Source organism: Chlamydotis macqueenii, chromosome 13 (genome assembly GCF_036417535.1).
Source record: "Chlamydotis macqueenii isolate bChlMac1 chromosome 13, bChlMac1.mat, whole genome shotgun sequence".
NCBI classification, from domain to species: Eukaryota; Metazoa; Chordata; class Aves; order Otidiformes; family Otididae; genus Chlamydotis; species Chlamydotis macqueenii.
In genome coordinates, this window is record NC_141568.1 from 19,694,631 (window position 1) to 19,709,368 (window position 14,738).

Sequence of the window (14,738 nt, forward strand, 5' to 3'; positions counted from 1 at the left end):
AACATACAAAGGTGACTGCTGTATAATATTAGACATATCTGTATTATGTGGGCATGTTACTGCTCTACCAGAATCTCTCAATAGTAATTATTATGCCAAGCACCCTGTTGGCACAATTACACTAAAGCTCTAATTAGTAGCAGTAAGATTAGAACCCCTACATGTTAAATCTGTAGAAGCAAAGCTGAGTGAAGGATTTAAAACAGTTTCAAAACATTGTATTGTCTTTATTACAGTCTTTATATTTCAGTAAAGAAGGGGTTTCTATAAAATGCACTTAAAATAATCTGGTCCTGTCACTAAAAATAGGAAAGATAAGGTAATTGCAGTCAAACCTCAGTACTCTGCTTCTATCTAGGTGCTTTGTATCTGAAGTGACAAATCCCGTGAACTCTAGTGGAAGTTAATACTTCGAAGTCTTCCCTTTGATGAGTTGCTGTTTTTTGGATGGATAAAAGCTTTTCCTGGTGCCTTCAGTTAGTTCTTAGTGACCACTGAGTGCTCTGTGCCGTAACTTTCTGTCATATGGCAAGTCTTATGTCAGAACTTTAAACATGATCCTTGTTGGTTCGTGCCTTTCTCGATTTCACTTTCCCCTGTTCTTTCTGGAAAATAATGAAAACACAAAGTGCATTATCCAGCTCCAGCTTTATGGACAATACGCAAACACTGGGCAATGCCGGTCTGGATCCGTCCCCTTAGGAGGGAAGAAACAGTTAGAAGATAGCACAAACGATGTCAAAGGATTCATTTCACATTTTCACATTTAAAAAGTTGTGGTTGTATGGTTGCTTTGTCTTAATGTTTGTTGATTGTTTAGTGCTGCTACCATTGGTGAAGCAAGCTGGATGCCAAGCTAACTGAACCTGGTGAATATATTCCCACTGGTTTCAGTGAGATTTGAACTCTGCCTACAGTGGAAACAGACTCTATGGACTTCTTGAGGCGAGGAGGAAACCTTTTGTGGTTCTTGTCTAGGTTACTTGAGAGACAGAGTTATAAGCAAAACAGAAAGGCGGGGACCCGGGAATTGATTTTGAGGGATTTTCCACTTCAGCCCTTCCTGTCTTGGGATGCTCTTTATTACTATTGCCCATCTCACTAATTTGGTCTGACAAAAAAAATCATAAAGATGAAATCGGGAGAAGAGGAGTTGCCTGCATTGAAAGGTTTCTCCTACTGTGTTTTTGCATAGTAGAAGAGGGAGCCTTGCATGACAGTACTGTTGTGTTTTGTCAGCCCAGGAGGAGACATTAAGGTATCTTCAGTACAGCTTTGGGCTGGCTCAGAGACTCGTGCTGCTGCGGGGAGAAGCCCGGTCTCCATTACATTGCACTAACTCTACTCAGCCAGCCTCATATAATCAATCTAGTTAAATACCTTGCTTTGTAAATGCCTTGATATTGAGGGCACAGGTGAAAATCATCAGTGCTCCAAAGGTATTGGGTTTTTATATGCATTATTCAGACTTAATTTATATACAGTCATTGCTATCTCTAATATGTGGCAGACTCAAGAGCCTGCTGTCTTAGTTTCAGTATTTACTCTGATTTTAATTTTTTTTTCCATTTTTAGACTCAACTTCAGGGAAGAAAGCTTGTAATGAAAAATAAAAGTCATTTATGAATAATAAAATAGCTGTCATGAAATAACAAGTTTTATGATTTTACAGAATTTAAAAATAGTTGAGGTTCACGTTTCTCTCATTGTTAGTACTATTAAATGCATATTAGCATGGTCATTTTTGTTTAATGGAAACAAATAACAGTTAATCTTATTGGGAGGTTAAGTGGGTTTACTCTGTAAAGGGCAAATCCCAGATGAATGTTTTCTTTTTTAAAGAATAGCTTTAGTCACTGACAGATGGTCTCTGTCTGAGTCTCCCTGTAGACAGATACAGTTTCTTTTTACACGTTTATGAAAGTTGTAGATACAGATATTCAGTAATACGCTGTTGTGTAGGACAAAGAGCAAGCCTGGTAGATTGATAGGATTAGATTTCAGAGCAGTGACATATGGTTGGTTTACCAAAGTGGGCAAAATTTGAAAGGAGGGGAAAAAAGAAGTATCTATAGTTACAGCTACTCGCATAATGGAAGAATTTATATTTAGCCAGTTGCCTCTTACAAAAGACAGTATGGTCGCTCTTATTTACTCAGCTTGGAGTTGGGTCCCGATTGTGTGCAGTTCTGGCTTTCAGATAACTACAAACAAATTGCCTTGTGATCTTAAGTGCAGGAAAAAAAGTAATGCCCTAATTTAGAATATTGATAAGTTGGTCCCAGACCCTAACCAATCAGATATCAATATCACTTACATCTGTATTGCAAATTTGTTTTATAACTACAACTAACAACCTCCATAATCCTGCCTGAGAAGCCTACATTTCGCTTACTCTGTATGCTGCATGTAAAGTTATAACATCATTATAACCTTGGTGAAATAACTATACACCATATTTAGTGGTAATTTGTCACCCTAAAATTATTCATAGGTGTCTTGAGTAAGTCCGGTTATATTTATGTGTTATGCCATACCATGTTTTTTGGCAATGGAGTTTGCTAGATTTCATAGATTTACTGTGTCTGCTTTTTTATGACTGACATAGCAATAACCAGATTGCAAGGATATTTATGTTGTTTGTGGCTTAGCAAGATAATTAAAGGATATAAATTAATCAAGTGCAATTAATTAGAAACTTTATGTTCACAGCAGTCCTTCTTTGCATGTATAATTTATATGTATTGATTTCCTGGCTTTCATTAGCCTATGAGATAACAGCAAAAATGCATTAGAGAAGAAAATGTACAATTAGCGTGAGAGTGAACCCTGGCATAATTGATAGATCAGCACATGTTTGGGGCAAATATAAAGCTTTGTTAACTGTCATAAGCAGTTAGAATTGATAAGTGGTATTTCACTACATATCTCCCAGCTGATTAATGGTGTTTTTAAAGAGTCCTCTTAATGGGAAGCTGATAGGTTGGTTGCATTTACATTTTAATCAGAGTATTTATGATGGAGGCGGCCATAAGAAATTCATTGGCACAGTGGTAAGGACCTTCCCCTGAGGGATCTGGAGGAAGAGAAAGCATTTTAATATGGCTACTCACCTTCCCCTTCTTTGTGTGACCTGGTCAGTGCGTAGGAAGGGCAAGCTCATTTGCTATCAAACTTACTGTTGTTAGGGAGAATTTCAGTTTCTAATGTGCTAAGAAGTAAGGTAAAATGAGAATGACAACCTACAGAATGCTTGCAGATGTATTCGGGAAAGAGTAGCTGTGTTATCCACAGAAATAATCTGTAAGAACTACCTGTGGATCCTCACTGTGGGAGCTGCTGTGTTTTAGGTACAGTTTTGTTTAAACACCACATTTCTTATATACCTGTAGGCCCTTCTACAGCAGTAGAACTCCTGATTGAAACTAGTCTCTGGCTATCTGTTGAACAGGGATTTAGAGTAGGCAGGCACGTTAGAATAGCCTCAGCCAGTTCCTGGGGGGGGCTTATGAGTCATGCTTCAGGTGTCCGTTGTTAGAACAATTCTGTGCGTTGCTGAAAAAGCCCACGTACTTTGGTTACTTTGCAGATACTTCATTGCTTGAAACTAGAAGCTTTCATATAAAAATATTTTCAAGTCATACTTTCTAGTTTAGATTATTTTCTGATTTGTATATATATAACACTCTAAAAATATTGATCTATGCACTTATTATGTTCATTATACCAAGATTCTGTCTAGCAAAGAACCAGTTTTAGTTAAACTAGCCGTTCATATGGAACGGGAGAGCCAGACAACAAAGTGTTTTGTTTTCCTGGATTTATTGACATGTCTCAGAAGAGAATAGACTCACGCATCACTTTCTGTCTTGATGAGTTCTGTTCGATATTCTTTTGTATAGCTGTTCCACAAAATGAGCAATAGCTGGGTTTATATGGTACAAAGTATGTTAGCTAAATTTTTGTAGTTTATGTATTTGGGTTTTTTGTTTTTGTTTAACACTGCTAAATCAGAGTAACTGATCAACAAAACTTACTCAAAGAATATTAAATATTTGGTATAAAAAAGGAAATTACACCTGACAATAAAAAGAAATGAAGCACCTCATGCTAAAAAATGATAGCGTATTGTATGTCACATTAGCCATATCGGATAAGATTGTTATGCCATATATATACACATCAGTTTTGCATTATAAATGTCTTAGTTATTCCGAGTTCATTAGTTTCCTTCTTTTCACAACTCAAAATAAATGAAAGTCGGATGGGTTTTGATATTCGGTAGCAGCAGCTACGCAGCATCACCAAGTGATGCTTTCATAGGCAGTATGGAAATGGCTCATTCCTTTAGAACGAAGGAGACAACATGATTATTATATCATTTATTTTAATGCAGAAATGAGTTTTCTACATTTGTAATTTAGATAACTTTGCACTGACGTGGCAACCTGTCTTTTGCATTGTGTCCTTATTTGCTCAGTTTGCATTGTGCCCGTTGATTTACACAGCGTCTTGGGTTGGTTCTGTTGGTATTGCAAAGGTGAGAGCTATTGTTTCATCTCTCTGGTGGCCACCAAGGAAGAAGAGTATCGAACACCGTCTACAAACTAATTGCCTTTTTTTATTTCTAGCAACTAGAAATACATAGTTGTAACTGGAATACTTTGACATAATTTGTAATGAATAACATTTCTAAATTAAAGTGATTTGATTGTAATCCTGCAGGTTTCTTTGTCCACAATCAGGAAAATGAATGTGTTTGTACAGATCTAAACAGTACTTGTGACCTATGCTTACTCTCATTTGAAACAGACACATTTCTTGTACTGGAACAATTCTCTTTCCCTCACCTCTTTGCCAGTTTCTCTGATACATTCCCTGCCCTTCTACTCTGTAGTGACTGGTACCAGGCTGAAATAACAGGTGCTTGTGCACATTTTAGCCCTTTTCTGGCATGCTTACCACTTGCCAGTTGTTGGGGGTCTAGGCAGCTCCCCTGCCATCCCTTGGTGGGAAACAGCCCCTGCAATGGCTACCTGAGCCCTTCATAGTGGCCCCAAGACAGACTTTCTGGAAGACCCCATGCTGGAGACTCTCATTTCCCTTCTTCCCTGTTAAGAAACGTTCTGTGTATGAAATTGTGGACCAGTATGTGTGTATACCTTGTAGTGTGTAATTGCATGCTTCATACCGAGAACTCACTTCCAAATGAAACAGGTTTATATGTAAAAGTTACTGTGTGGCGTAGTTCAACCCTAGTTGGCAGCTAAGCACCACACAGCCACTTGCTCAGCCTTCCCGTCGGCAGGCAGGTGTTCAGCCATCTCCAGGAAAGCAGGGCTCCATCACACGTAACGGTTGCTTGGGAAGACCAAAACCATGACTCTGAACATCCCCTGCCCCTTCCTCCTTCTTCTCTCAGCTTTGCGCACTGAGCATGGTGTCACAGGGTATGGGATATCCCTTTGGTCAGCTGGGGTCAGCTGTCCTGGCTGTGTCCCCTCCAACTTCTTGTGCAGCCCCAGCTCACTCGCTGGTGGGGTGGGGTGGGAAGCGAAAAAGGCCTTGACTCCGTGTAAGCACTGCCGAGCAGGAAACACCCCTGTATTGGCAACACTGCTTCTAGCACAAATCCAGAACGTAGCCCCATGGTAGCTGCTAGGAAGAAAATTAACGCTATCCCGGACAAAACCTGCACCCTATGGTAGTTAAACTTTAAAAGTAAAATATATTTACATCTGTCTATGTAATTCTAAAATGAGTGAAAGGGAAAAACTAAGTTATGGTATCTTATGGAAAATAACAAATAAATGTTTCCTTGGTTCTCAGTTTACCTAAAAAGTCAGATGCAAAATAGGTGGTTGTTCCATAGCAGGTACGTTGAATACATAATGATGGATCTTGTTTGTTACTGTATACTCCATGTCATCTTAAGAATAAAAATGAAATCTGCTTGGAAAAATGATTCTAATATTTTTGTGCCAAACTACGATAACACTTTTTGAAAATGGTTGACTGGATAGTTTTCCAGCTAGATATGTGTCTGTTTTATTTAAAATACTAGAGAAGTAAACTGTGAGTAGACAACTCCATAAATACTATTACCTGTTCACTAATGCTATGTTGTTAATGGATTGGATGGGCTAAGATGGGGATAATTTATCTGAGCAAAACACAGAAAATATCTGTAATTCCCATTAAGTTGTTGCACATGTACTTTAGTGTTTTTAACTAAACTGATCATGCACTTTTTAGTCTTATACTGGTTTGGGTTCTTTCCAGTTTAATGCCAAGAACTCGCTGGGAGTGAAAACGTGACAGTATTCCAGTAGAAAAGATGGAGTGGCAGTGGTGTGATAAGGATGTGGTATGGAAGTTGTTGATGTGAATGTATTAAATTAGTTTATATGCACCAGGAGAAGAGCTCCTTGAGCAAGGTGTTACTGCCTACTAACCACTATAAATTCTTCAGTCAATGGGACATGCCTGGGGTTTTACATGAGCTTCTTTTTCCTTGTAGGGTCTCCATCGCTGGCTGACTCATGTGCAACTCTATTCAGAGCCTTGCACTGTAAAAGCAGTTTGAGAACGCGGCACTAGCAGTTTAAGTATGGGATATTGCAAACAGTACCTAGAAAAAAAATGGCTGTATTATGGATGTTGGTGGTTTTCTTTGCACAGACCAAAATCGGCTAAAATCAATCTCCTATGCAGTAAATAGCAGCCCAATACTCATTTCTGAGAGACAGGCCATTGCTCTAAAAGTTTTAGTGGAATTTCAGTGTAGAATATGCTTCTGCTGTGCCCTCTGCAAATAAACTGATTTTTGTAAAGTGTCCAGTTTAACAGCTTACATAGATGTTGGCTTCTTCACACTTTTTATCTGAAGTCTGTGTTCTCTCTAAAACAAAAGATAATGAAAGCTTGTTTCTGATCACAGCTGCTCCCTGCACCTTTTATTTTTATGATAGCGGATGTAAATTCACAGATTAATGTGAGTAGTGAGGGTAGAACAGCTCCATTGTTCAGGAAAATAGGTTATTTCTTCTGAAGGAGGGGAACACTGTTATAGGCACTCAATGGTTTTGTAATATGGAATTTGGTGAGTGACAAAGCAGCCGATCCAGTTGGCCTGACTGAGACAAACTTTCTGAAGTTCTGGAAAAGAAGGGAAAAAAAACCAAAACCGACAAAAAACTCAAAACCATACATGCAAAAGAGAAAAATGTATGTTCTTACATGCAATAGAAAGAGATGTTGTATTTCAAAAAAGGAGAAATATTAAGATACACGTTTTATTAAAAAAAAATTACTATTAGCTTTTTGTAAACATCCCTATTCTAATGCTGATTAGCTGTACAGATCTTGGTGAGATTGCTGACAGCAGGCACATGCTTTTATTTCCGCATGTATGTGATCACTTTAATATGACTTGGCCATTTTCATCACACATCAGAAGAATCAAACATTTTGTTTGAAAACTAAGACATGAAATACAAAGCTTTTCTGTTTTCTTCAGTTTGGATGTGTATGAAATGCATTGTCATGAGATGAAAACAGCCAAGTTTCCCAGGATGTTTAGTTTAGTTTGTCTCTTCATGGTTAGTTCCAGTTCCCAATGGGAAGTAAGAAGTGGACGGTGCTCACTTGAAATACTTAAGTGTGAACTTAATCCCATTAGGTAAATTAATTCATCAGGGTGCTTGTGAGTGCTTTGGTGTGAGACTGTTACCTCAGTGTGTTTGAGGAGGTTATGAAATTTATGGCTTTGGTGAATATTACAGCATTGGAATTCAGGTGTTGAGTGCTTTATATGAAATTGTAATGTCTTAAAGAAAATTGTCAAATACCTTAGGACTGTGTGTGCCCTTTAATGCAAATATCATTAAGTTTTTAATGTTTTATACAATATGTTGAACATGACTGCAAGATAAGAGAATATCAAAATCTACTTGTGCACAGGTAAAATCCAAAATAATACATTTGCCTTTGGATTATTAAGTGAAATTTTGAAGAAATATCTGCAAAATGCTTGGCTATCCTTATCAGATGTGGTAATTAAATCTCAATTTCTTTTTTGCCGTGGTCATTCCTCTTTATTAAAGAGGGAATTTGCTTTAGGAACAGCTTTGTCCAGCTTCCTTTATTGTGTTTCCATCTATTTTTGTTCCTGGATTGCACCTGCTCAGTAGTTATCTAATCTTTCTTAGAAGTTTACACTCTCAAGTCAGAGCTTTGAAGTTTACCCTGATTAGTGTTTTATGGCACAAGAGATACGTATAGATCCTTCTTTTGCAGTGGTAAAGCTATTATGCACCTGGTGAAAAGATAGACATTAAAGTGCAGATGACAAACCTTTAAAATATTTAGTAGATTAAAGTACTGAATTACTCCCTACTTCTTGTTCAAGGTCCTTAATATTGCAAAAAGTTCTGCTGGTTTGGGTTTTGAAGACAAGGGCCTCTCGTTTGTAGTGGCAGACATCTGTCCTTTGGCAAAAAAAGCAACAGATAGTTATATAAAACCACTTTTTAACTATAACTGTGTTTAAATATTGCTGATTCTAGTCCTCTACCATAGTATTGCTTTCTGCCTTTTTTTGACAACTTACATGACTGTTATTCATCAGCTACTCAGGGGTACCGAGCGCTATATTTAACGGATATCTTTGCAGGGTAAATCTGGTGTAATTTTGAATATAAAAAGTCTGCAGAAGGGAGATGCTGTTTAGGCAGTTACTTGCGTGCTTATGCACTGAGAAAATATAGAAATATAGGTTACCTGAAAGCAACTGTTTTTTCCCTAATATTTAAAGGCTGCTAGATGCATTTAAAAAAAAAAAAAAGCAGTCATTTTACTAGTACATTTGTACTAGTACTACTTGATTTTGTTGTGCCTCCTTTTCTGAAAGCTAAGAACAATAAACTGCTTTTGTGGAAAACTGAATATAACATAAATATGAAAAACAAATTTATTATGCGTAAAAATTCTAAAAAACATTAGGAATCTTAATATTTGTTGTCACTAGACTTAGAATATACTAGAGTACAGCAAGAGTGTTATTTTAAAGGTTCCAGTGGCGACTTTTTGGAACTCTGATTTGTATTACTAGAAGAAGAATGTGAGGGGAAAAGTAGATAAATATTTTCAGGTGAAAAAAAAAAAGTCTTGAATGTATTGAAAGTAAAGGTTAGAAAAAAATGATTTTTGAAAGTAGGATTCATTAATCATTAGAATCCATTGGAGAAAAATAAGCCATTTAAATATCAAAACATTCACACATTCACTGTAAAGATTATTTCCTCTATTTGTGTTTTAGGATAGCATATATGTTATTCCCTTACCGAGGAAAAGCTGATTAAAAGGCTGCAAAAACTCCAGAGTTAATACAGAATAACATGCCATTAGAAAAGCTTTTTGTTAAAAATCAGGCTAATTTAAAAATAGATATGGATCTGTATGCAGTAATTTGGCTACATTTAACTTATTTATCAAAGTTTAATTGTAGGATGCATAATTAAGTTGCAAATTTGAAAGATGTGCAGATCTCTGAATGCTCCTGTCATTACGACTGGCGCTGAGGAAGCCAGCCCAGTGTGGAGCACTGGGGGAACCTGTTCTGTTTTCTGTTAAGCTGAATACGGTCCGACAAGCTTCCGCCTGCTCCCGGGAGGTACGTTTGCTTCGGAAGTTGGGAGAATTGCAGAGAGTACTCCAGAGAACGTGGTGGTTAGTGGAGTGCTTTTAGTGGAAGCACTCTAGATGCCACCTTAGGTTCTTTCTATGTGCATTACACTGTTTTTTTTTTTTTCTTTTCTGGCAGATAGATAAGTCTAAAATTACTTTCTTAGGCACCTTCTGAACTAAGAAGAGTTGGTTTGAAAACTGAGCTCTGTGTGATATTGTAGCAGTAGCTGGAAATTATTGTAATCTTTTTTTTAAACAAGATAGCAACAATGAACATTAGCATTACTTATTCACTGTTTACTAGAGCTTCATAATAAAAATCCTAGTCCTTTCCATCCCAAATGTACCATTAGAAACTTGTATCCTTTACTTGCTTTGTTCTGGAGCTGAAGACGGATTATTTTTAACCTTTTCTTTTCTTGCACAAGCATTTTTTCCCGCACTTTTTTGGCATGTTGTTGGAAATGGTTTCATTTTAGAATGATCGAAGTCTTTCCTTGTATCCAGAGGCACACCTTGTTGCAGAGGATGATCAGTCACTGATGCCTGCAGTCCTAAGTTTTCTTATGAAAGTGGGAGAGTGTTACCGTACAGCCTTTCCACTGGCACACTGGTCACATAAGCTACATGGTAAAGCAAATGAAAATTAACTCGGGATATCAGCAAGAAGAGATTTTTAGCACTGAGGCCCTTGGTTGGCCAAGAAGGATGGGAATGAAAGAGACTAGTGAGATTTCATCGGGCTGGAGCTCTTGTGGAGGTAGAACTAATGGAAGAGGAGGATGACTGGCTGTCCCGGTTCTGGCTAGGGTGGAGTGAGTTTTCACCTGTGCAGGGAGAGGAACTGGAGCTGGTGGCACCTGTGGCTGGGGACACAGCTGGGACAGGTTACCAATTAGCCAACAGCTGGGACAGGTTACCCAAATCAGCCCCAGGGCTGTTCCATCCCATGGGACACCATGCTCAGTATATCAGTGGGGAGGGCGCTGAGGGGAGGTTTCTGCTGCTCTGGAGGGAGCCGGGCATCAGGATCCACCGTGAGCTACGGTACTGTAAGTTACTTGCTTCGGTATTTTCTGTTATTGGGTTTGTTTGTTTGTTTGTTTTTCCATCTCTTTTCTTTTCTTCTGTTGTTCTATTAAACTTTTTTTTTTTTTATCTTAACCCACAAGTTTTGCCTTCTTGTCTTTAGCAGTTTTCCTCCCTGTCCCACTGGAGGGTGGGGAGAGTGAGTGAGAGACTTTGTATCTTGGTTCTGAGCAGGGGTAAACTACAGCAGTTATTTTGATGCCATGGGGCTTCTTCAGCACGTGTCACCTCTTCCTCTAGTGGCATTCCAAAATCTTTGCTTTCTGGCTGGTCCATGATTGCTTCTGAGATCCTTGGGCAACTGGGGTTTCCTATTTGAGCCTGTGTGATCAATGCGACCCGCTTACTCCACGTAACATCAGTTGCATGATAGCTAGAGGGGACCATTGCTTTGAACGTCCAGCCCAGCACTGGCAGTCGGGGTGCCAGGAGGAGCTGTGCTTCAGTACCAACAGCTTCTGAAGCAGCTCAACCTCCTTCATGTGCTGCCAGTATCTCTTCTTCAGTTGGAGTATAGCAGGCCTTGGATCCTCTATATCCCTGGCTCCGGAACCTGAGGGGTTGACCCGGAGTCTCCCTTGGTGTTCTCTGCCAGAGACTCCAGGTAGGGCCGTTCTCCCTGGCCGTGGTGTAGAGCACGTTTTTCACATCTTGTCCTGTTCAGACTGGCCCAAGGGCTACTGCGTGAACGATCTCCTGTTTAATTTGTTCAAAGGCTTGTCGTTGTTCAGGGTCCTGTTCAAAATCCTTCCTTTTTTGGGTCACTTCATAGAGAGGGCTTACAACCGTGCTGTAATTTGGGATATGCATTCTCCAGAGACCCCCCAACACCCAGGAAAGCTTGTGATTCCTTTTTGTTAGTTGGTGGAGCGATAGATGTTATTTTGTTGACTGCATCCATTGGAATCCAGCTCATGGAGGTCAGATAGCACAGTGAGAAGCTCAGTAAAAAAGCTAAGAATGGAATGAGTTCAAGAAAGTAGCAAAGCCTAGAATCAAAGTAAAAGCTAAGATATCGTGCTATGAGTGCTAGTTATCATAAGATGAAGAAATCAAGCAGCTGAAAATCTACATATTGTCACAAAGAGGTGTACCCTGGCTTTGGGAATTCTGTGATATTTTTTGTACTCTATTGAGTTTAAAGGCACCTTTACTAATAAATTAAAATGCAGTTTTGAGTTTCCTTAACCAAGTCTGAACTGAAGGCTGTGAATTTCTGTGGAGTCTTAAAGCCCAGCCTGCTGAGCTCGTGGTGTTCGGGTGCACAGATCCAAGCTGTCTTTCGTACTTCAGTTGGGGTCCCATGTATAGGGCTGTAAGAACTGTTGCTGCTTTAGCATCTCCTGTGCTTTGCTTTGAAAATTGAACATCCATCTCAGAGTTTATGCTGTTGTAGAAGCGAAAAGGAATATCAGTGTGCCTTCTGGAGTACACAGAGCAGGGCTCTCTGGAAACAATTGAATAGCATTAATTCACAATAATAAACAGACTAGAAACTAATGTGGAATTGTTGACTGTTTCCTGTCAATCCTGGAATGTCTTTTGAGGGTAAATAAATTTTGTATTGCTTAATAGTGTTGCTATGAATATTTTTGACAAAACCGTAGAAAACTACACTATTATGAGACTTTAAAAAAAATATGAAAAAATTATTTTGTGTGATACCTTATATGTTTAAAAGACTTAGTACCTTAGGATGTTTTCTTTTAATTATATTACTGTTTTGATAATTTATTTAGAATAGAAAATACTTTATATATCTGGTGGTTAAGTTCACACTTACGTTTTCTGTAATAGAGGCAGCAGCAGTAGAAATTTTGGGTTGCGCTACTGTTCCATGTATTACAATGCAGAAAGCATTTATATGGATATAAATAAAGTATTTAGGATTCTGTCGTGGAAGGCTATGTAGGTTGCCAGTGTCTCAGAACAGCTTGTTTGTGAGTTTTCCTCGTCTTGATCATCATCTCTGCTGTGGTGCAATGGTGGTTATGGAGGTCAGGTGTTGTGTTTTCTAACAGTTGCTGAAAGCGCTTGAAATAATTAAACTCAATGGAACAGTGTTTTGAAAGCAGTTTTGGCTGGCTTTGACCCTCATGTATATGCACGTTGTAGCTGGGCAAGTATTATATTAGCTTATTTGTGATGGCCTAAGACTGGCTGAAGTCTGGTATGGGTGTTAATGGAAGCACTCGTATGCTCGAAATAGAAAATCTCCAAATATAATGCTGAGTTGAAATGGAGGTAGGACAGAAATCACATCTGTGACATCTATGCAACTCAGTGTGAAAAAGCAAAAAATTTAACGGTAAGAATGAAGTAAAAAGTAAAAAAAAAAAAAAAAAGGAAAAGTAACAAAGAAAATTTGTTTGCACAGTCTTCAAATTTCCACAAGAAATATTTTGGCACATAAAATTTGTGCAGATTTTTTTTTAAAGACCACACTGGTTTCTCTGTAGATTAACTTCTAAAGATCTTGAAAAGCATAGTTGACAATAACTAACATGTACAGCGTCTTTGGATGCAATTTATACATGCATGGTAAAGTGAACGTGGGTGTTTGATCTTCAGTATTAGGTAAGTGGGCTAAAATTAGGATGGAGGTCAGAAATTTCACTACAGAGTCTGTCTAAGTTTTAAATAAATCCACATAAACAAAAATATTTTGTAGGCGCATTAGGATCTATATGCAATAATTTCTATTTTAAGACCATCTATACAATCTTTGCTTAATAAAGCTAATAAAATTCAGGTGTGAAAACATCCAAAGTACCTGGGGTTAAGTGGAAGAAATGGAGACAGTTCACTGGAATACATCAGTCCTGCCTTCTGGTTTGGGCTATTAATATTAAATGTCGTTTTATATCTCAATTCCATTTATCCTAACGTTAGTGGAGAGAGATTTCCACTGGCTTCAGAGCTTTACTGATGCTGAGAATTCCTCTGGATTCCACTGTTTCAGGTAAAACTTTCTAGGAAGAATCCCGTAGGTAAACATTGTTAAGTAATGAATTTTCTGTTGGGGTAGAACACCTTTCCCTCGGTATTCGAAATGCAGGAGACAAGTGTACTTTGAAAAATAGCGTACTGCAGGAACTTAGGTTTGGGTTTTGGGGTGGGAGTGGTTTAGGTTTTGGTTTGTTGTTTTGGGGTTTGTTTGGGTTTTTTGCTCTATAGCTGATAGTGTTTGCTGGAAATTGAGTGTGTATTGAGCGTGCTCAGAAAGACTGCAATTTGATCTGATCAGAGCTTGGGCTAAGAACGTAATAAATTGTCAATGCAGGACTCTTGCATTCGTTTACACTAATACAGAGTGTCTGATTTCTGAGAAGTAAATCACAGTGGCTTCAGTACTTTATTTTCCATCTTGTGTGTAAGTAAACTGCAGGATCAACTGGGAGGTTGAATCAATCTGCTATTTATTACCTCGAAATGTGACACCCTATTTTTAAGTGCCTTATTCCCTTATGATTTAGGCTGAGTAGTGCATTATGTTTAAACAGTATAGAAACCAGCTTTACTGTTAGTGGATTTTTCACTTTAGATGTGATGGATTTACATTTGTAGAAAACTTTCAGTGTATCATTATGTTATTACATAAAATGGAGTTTCAAACAGACCGATAGAACAAGGAAAGTAATTTGTTAGTTTTTTCTGTCTTCTAATAAGTATTAATAATTCTATAGTTTTTTTTTAATTCTAAGTTGTTTTTTTTTTCCTAGGACTTTATTCAAATACACTTGAAAAACATGCTATTGATAAGTTATTTCATTTTCATTTTTTGTCTAAAACAGTTTGACACTTCTTACCAAATTATTTTTCAAGAAAGCTGTGGCCTCTTGCAGAGCATAGGACACGTAAAACACCCTCTCCCAACTAATTCTTGTGTTTTAATTTTCTCTGGTAATTTATGCAAGTAAAAAGGTAAGATTTTTTTTAAATTACTGCTGTTTTTCATGGAG